Source organism: Euleptes europaea, chromosome 10 (genome assembly GCF_029931775.1).
Source record: "Euleptes europaea isolate rEulEur1 chromosome 10, rEulEur1.hap1, whole genome shotgun sequence".
In the NCBI taxonomy this organism is placed as follows: Eukaryota; Metazoa; Chordata; class Lepidosauria; order Squamata; family Sphaerodactylidae; genus Euleptes; species Euleptes europaea.
The window spans coordinates 46,111,779-46,118,922 of NC_079321.1; the positions used below are offsets into that span (position 1 = coordinate 46,111,779).

The 7,144-nt window shown below is 43.2% G+C and overlaps 1 pseudogene; it reads left to right on the forward strand.

Annotated features, from left to right (window-relative positions):
* The first annotated feature begins 5,533 nt into the window (after positions 1-5,533).
* LOC130483417 (interactor protein for cytohesin exchange factors 1-like) lies at positions 5,534-6,934 on the forward strand (annotated as a pseudogene).
* Positions 6,935-7,144: the final 210 nt, after the last annotated feature.

Sequence of the window (7,144 nt, forward strand, 5' to 3'; positions counted from 1 at the left end):
TATTTCACTGAAATGCAAACTGTGCCTAATCATTACATTTACTCATTATGTTCACACTCAACTAGGGTTGCCAACTGCTAATTCAACTGATCTCCAGCCAATAGAGATCAGATCACCTGGAGAAAAATGGCCACTTTGGCAACTGAACCCTATGGCATTGAAGTCCCTCCCCTCCCAAACCCCGCCCTCCTCAGGCTCCGCCTCAAAAATCTCCCGTCGGTGGCGAAGAGGGACCTGGTAACCCTACATTCAACCCCCCCACCCAACACTAGCAGTTTTAGTGGTAAAGTGGCCAGTCGCAATGTGGCACTTCCAGATTTACACTGGAAGTAACATAATTACGTTGCGCGCACCCACACGCGATCCCTGCCCCAGCTCCGCTCCAAAAGCCTCCCAATATCTTTTCTTCATACATTCAGGAAGAAATTTAATTATTATTATTATTATTATTAGGGATTTTTTTTGGGTTTTATTGTGTGCTCTTTTGTTGTGTTCTTACTGAATTGTTTGTAAGAGCCCTTGAGCTGCGCACAAGGAAAGGTGGGATATAGATGCTTCAAATAAACAAACAAACTTGCCTCTTCTATCTCTCCCTCTGTCTCTCTCACATACAGACATACATGTTAGGGCTGCCTTTCCTCCTCAGCATCCCGAAATGAGGGGAAAGTGACATGATCAAGAGGATGATAGATAAAAACTGACAAGTGAGAAAGCAAGCACGGAGGGAAAGAATAAGCCCTGAGAGGAAGCAGATGAAACTGAAGGTGGAAGACAAATGAAGAGAAGCTCTTGGAAATCAAGCAGTTGAAGGTCGCACAAAGGACAGTTTCAGAAGGTAGCTGTGTTGGTCTGTGGTAGAACAGTTTGTTTTGAATCCAGTAGCACCTTAGAGACCACAAAGATTTTCAGGGTATAAGCTGTTGAGAGTCAAAGCTCCCTTTCTCAAATGAAATCTTATATCTTGGATATAGGATTGGGAGAAACAGGGTGCGCATACTACACTCAGAGCAGATAGACGCACAAGTTGGGCTTCAGCAGGCATCCGACAGCATGCTTTTCATAAGTGTTTGACATGCTCACAGAGCTTATAAGAAAAGAGCTGACGAAGCATGTCGAAACGTGACACGGCTGGCTTCAGGTTCTCAATTGTGAGATTATTTGCCTTCGGGTTCTCCTTGGACTTTCGTGCGCCTATCTGTGCAACAGATTCTTCCATCTAGCTTGGAACCTTCGTGGTCAAGATTGGTGCAGACACTATTGCATGTTGAAATTTCCACACGGACTTGCTCGCGTCAGTGTTGAATTGCAATTCCTTATTGTATTGTTCCCCTAGTAATGCTTCTGTAACTATGATGTTTAATAGTCAGATAGCGTTTTATGTTTGAACTGTTTGATTTATGATGTTGGCAACAGCATGAGTTAATGCTATTAGTGCCTATGAATCAATGATATTTTGCAGTTTAAGATTTACCATTTTTCGACCTTTAATGTTGGAGCATCCATGCTGTCTTTTATGTAAAGTTACTTATTACTGGCACAGATTGTTGTTTCTTTTGATTGCCTAACCTCCAGGTACTAGCAGAAGATATCCTGCTATTACAACTAATCTCTAGCCGATAGAGATCAGTTCACCTGGAGAAAATGGCCACTTTGGCAATTAGACTCTATGGCATTGAAGCCCCTCCCTGCCCCAAACCCCGCCCTTCTCAGGCTCTGCCCAAAAAACCTCCTGTCAGTGGCAAAGAGGGACCTGGCAACCCTACTTGGAAATCTTGTTGGTCTTTAAGGGGCCACTGGACTCCTATCATGCACCATGCAAAGCTCTCTCTCTCTCTCTCTCCTCTCCTCTCTCTCTCTCTCTCTCTCTCTCTCATTCTCTCTCTCTCAAACGTTTCTCAGCTGCCTCGAAAATGACTGTCTCTTTAGTCTATGGAACACCATCTGCACTAGCCATTTTATGAATGCATATTTTCCCATGATGTGACAAATGAATATGCATTTTATGAATGCATATTTTCCTATAATGTGACAAATGAATTTGCATTTCATGAATGCATATTTTCCCATGATGTGACAAATGGCTGCTGGTTCTTCTGCAACCCTTTCCACGGTTTTAATACTCAAAGAGAAGAAGGGTAATTTCTTACTATGAGAAAAGCTCTTCTGACTGTAAAATTCATGACGATGAAAACTGCAACTACCAAGCACCAACAGAAAAGCCTCAGGATGGTTGTCATTCAAAATTACATACATATTCCCTTTCTGTTTTTTTTTAAATATACAATTTCTGATTTATTGTAAAGCAGTAAAACTTTTACAAGCTGTTTTTATTGCAATTTGGGATTTTGAATTGGTAGTAAAAAGAATAATGAAGCTGGTTAACAATCTTGTTGAGCAGTAGAAATATGAACAGGGGAGCCATTTGTAACCAGACATTCCAGCACGCATTAGTGCTATGGTTGCCACAGGCTGGCCTCCTTTTATAGAGCATTTACCATTTACAGAACCTAAATGGACTAGTCCTAGTGTGTGTGTTTTTTTTACAATATAATTTCTAAAATGTACTTCTCTTCATCTGTTGCCTTCCCATAGTTATGCAGCAAGACTCCTCTGTGGACTCCTTGCATGCCCCTCCCCATGGCTTATGTCAGGCTGAACTGTATGTTAAGTGCAAACTCCTGCAACAAAGCCTGGCAGGGAAAGCATCTTGGGAGAGGAAAACTTGGAGCAGACAGGTGAGAGCTGAATCCCACCTGCTGTGTTCCTGCTGTAGGGTTGCCAGATCTCTCGTCGCCTCCAGGTTTTTGGGGAGAAGCCTGAGGAGGGCAGGGTTTGGAGAGGGGAGGGACTTCAGTGCCATAGAGTCCAATTGCCAAAGCGGCCATTTTCTCCAAGGGAACTGATCTCTATTGGCTGGAGATCAGTTGTAATAGCAGGAGATCTCCAGCTAGTACCTGGAGGTTGGCAATCCTATTTTGCTGTAACTTGCCCTCCCCAACCAGCTCTGCCTCTAGAGGGTTCCAAATGCCTGTTTGCAGGGCTGGCCCAAGTGCTTTCGGTGCCCTAGGCCTGCCACAAGCCAGGTGCCCCTCTGATACAACCTGGGCACATGAGGAACTGCCATGGACCAGGTGTAGATGACACCTCATGATCTGGGTGGGTGCAGAGCTGACAGCAGTGGATCTACGGTTGCCAGCCTTGGATTGGGAAATTCCTGCAGATTTCAGTGCTGGAGTCTTGAGAAGGTGGGGTTAGGGAGGGGAGGGACCTCAGTGAACTACAATACCATACAGTCCACCTTCCACAGCAGCCATTTTCTCCAGGGGAATGAATCTCTATTGTCTGGAGGTTGGCAACCCTATGTAAATCCGGTGGCTGTCTTCTCTTTCACCATCCTTTGTGGGTAGGGTTGACAACCTCCAGGTGGTAGCTGGAGATCTCCCACTATTACAACTGATCTCCAGGCGCCAGAGTCCAGTTCTCCTGGAGAAAATGGCCACTTAGGCAATTGGACTCTCTGGCATTGAAGTCCCTCCCCTCTCCAAACCCTGCCCTCCTCAGGCTCCGCCCCCAAAATCTCCAGGTAATTCCCAACCTGGAGCTGGCAACTGTATTTGTGGGGGTGGGATGGGGGAAGGTGGGCAAGGCAGGAGAAGGCAGGCTGAGTGAGCAGGCCCCCTCCTCCACCAGCTAGGTGGTGGCATTAGGGCCAGGGATGCCACTTGGGGCTGCCACTTCTTTTGACACCCTCATCCTCTGGTTACGTAGGCAATCACCTAATTCCACCTAATGGGTGGCTAAAAAGGATTAATTGCCCTTGTTCCTGCCTCTCCTGCACCCCTTCCAAAACAGCTTTTCCTACAGGGACTGCCCTGTGTACCTTGTTGGGGTTTCATAATCCCCTTACTAAATGGTACCATCTCCAGATTTGGAGGAGACTCCTTTACATCCCTAATCATCCCATACATCACATATCATTCTAAGTATTAAGCTGCTCTTTGTTGAATTTTCATTAACTTCCCTAACCAAGCTGACGAAGGGAGCTTTGACTCTTGAAAGCTTATACCCAAAAATCTTGTTGGTCTCTAAGGTGCTACTGGACTCAAGTCTAGCTGTCCGAACCAGCCTCGTAACTCACCTTTTCCTGTTTTGGTGAATGAAGATCACCTATGGTGGATGTCCAACTCCTTCTGATGCATCTGCCCGTACCTAGTGCTATATTTTTCTGACCTTTTCTGCACTTGGTCACAGTTCCCTCTTTTTTACTTAATACCCTCTTCTCTTTTGCTGCTTCTTTCTCTCCAGTTTCCCAGACTAGGTTTGCCAGAGAAAAAATTCAGTAATTTCTAGATGATTGTTATGCTATAAATAAATAAATGTTAGGATTCTCATAAACCTCTAGACTGAACACTATGAAGACATAGTCCAGATTAAAATAGCACCCTTAGGGTGGTCCTTGTGATAAATTTACACATTTAATAACTACACAAATAGGTGACATTTCAAACCCCTTCCTAACATGATACCAGTTTTCAATACTTAAAAATGAAAAATTACCCCCCCCCTAAAAAAAAAACTGTATGTGAAAAGGAGATGGAGTGCAGAGAATTGTGACGGCTGTCACAGCTGCTTTCAGTTCTTGCTTCTTCACTCTCAAAGCTGAACTGACAAGGATTTGGGCCTGCAAAGACAAAACCTTCTAGATTGACTGAAAGGCGTAGCATGAAAAATTGAAGCGTTGTGAAATCTCCTTTGGGACAACTCAGTGCAAAGGAGTTATGTGATTTAATTAGTCTGAGGATTAGAGACTGTTGTTATCCTTTGGTCTGCTAGCCATCGTTTTGGTCTGCTAGCCATTACAACTGATCTCCAGGCACCAGAGACCAGTTCTCCTGGAGAAAATGGCCACTTAGGCAATTGGACTCGATGGCATTGAAGTCCCTCTCTTCCCCAAACCCCACCCTCCTCAGGCTCTGCCCCAAAAACCTCCCGCCAGTGGTCAAGAGGGACCTGGCAACCCTAATAATCAGAGAACATAGCACATCCATGCCCTTATGATAGAAAGTTAGACCTTTCTATCTTGGAATGTAGCTTAATCCTATATTTTAAATATATTATGTACATGTGGGCTCAGACTCAGTCACACGCTCGCTCTCTCCTTCAGAAAATTAAAGCCATAAATCATTACACAATCATTCTCACTGAGACTGATGGAACTTCTTCAGTGACAACAGAAGTGAAATTTGTGGTTCTTCTTTCACATTACAAGCTTCATTTTGAATAAGAGAAACCACCTTGCTTTGAAGATAAGACCTCTGATGCAGGAGCCTCGTCCTTTAATCCCAGATATGTTCGCCCTTCTAAATGCAGCCATCCTCAGTCTGTGGTAAAGCACTTCACACAATCACATAGATACTGTTTTCTACATTTGAGTTTGAGAAACCCTGATTAGCCACATAGGTCTAAATGTTATTCTGCAAATAACAAGAAAAAGTGGAAAGGAAGTTTTTATTGGCAACAAATGGGAAAAAAAATGTTCTGGTGTGTGCTGAAGGGTTCCTCATTATACTGAAAAAGCAATCAATTGGCAGAGAAAGCTGAAGGATTCCTCAGCCTTCCAAACTTCACAGTGGATCAAGCCATGGAGTGCAAGAAAAAGTATGCTATGAAAATCACCCAGTCACAGATCAAGACATTTTGGGCTCTTTCACACAGTTCAAATAATGCACTTTCAAACCAATGATCATTTGCAAGTGGGTTTTGCCAGTTCACACAGTAAAATCCACTTTCAAAGTGCATTGAAAGTGGATTGAAAGTACATTATTTGAAAATACGTTTGTTACCCCCTAACATAGTTTGCTTAGTATTTTCTTTACACTTCCCTTACCCTTTTTCCTTTCCTGTATCCCCAGATAATTTTAAAAATCAATAAAAATATCTAAAAAAAAAAAGTGCATTATTTGGGCTGTGTGAAAGTGCCCTTTATTTTGCAGCAGAGAATGCAGCAGAAATGACTATATGGCTAAATAGACTAGGTTTAGCCATTGTTAAGCAAGTTAACAAAAAGAATGAAGAAGAGTGCTATAGTGAGAGTGATCATGAAGAACCAGAAATGAACGTGGAGACACCACCCCCTCCAATATTCCGACCAGCCAGTGCAGCCTCATTTGAACCGGGAAGAACCTTCCTCAACATCCCATGTTCTTTATCCTCCCCTGAAAGCAATAGGAAGACACAAGGCGTTTCTTCTTCCTCATTGTCCAAAGCACTGCATCCAGAGAGACAATCATGGCCTGACTTCCTTAACGGCTCTGGCTCTTCGACTGGGGAAGAAGTAGACAATCCACTTCAGCTGTCACTGATGAGCCTCAAGATACTGATTGCCTGGTAATGACAGACTGTAACAAAACAATGGAAAGTGATATCATGGAACTGGAGGACAGCTTTCAGAATTCTTTAAGCAAAAGTACACCTGTTTCAGATGGAGATGAGGATAATATCATTGAGCCTGGGGGGGAAAACACTGAAAGCTCCTAAAGAACAAGGGAAATGCTCTATAGATGAAATGGAGAGCTTTACAAATCTTTAGAGAAAGCCAGTTTATCTCCTATTGGGGACAGCCAACCTTCAATTAAAAGAGAGCTGAGAAAATCCTTTATCAAATGGAGCAAAAAAACCATCCTTTAAGGAGAAACTCCACAAAATTCAAGCACTGAATAGTACATTAAAGTGCAAAGAACATGCACTGGCCACAGTTAACCAGTTGCTGGAGGACAGTGAGCTAACAGCAAGGAACTATAGGGAGTGGAAGAACACAAACTCTATGTTGGTTCAAGATAGCTATCCACAGCAGGATGTCTTGAATGTGTCTGAAGAAAATATCAAGGAGCCAGAAGTGCCACTGCAACCTTCTTTCATCGAAAGTACTATCTGAGAACAGTGGATAGTATATTACTTCTTCTGCCAGTATTTCTCTTTACCTGTGAAAAGTCTAAGCTGCTACAGTTTCAAGTTTTGTTGTTCTAAGAGCGTGTTGCTTCTCTACTATGGAAAATTCAGCCTATGATCCAAAATATTCTTTCTTCTCTTAGTATTCCATGAAGTGAGAATGCTGCCATCCAGATGGTCATATTCTGATAATTTA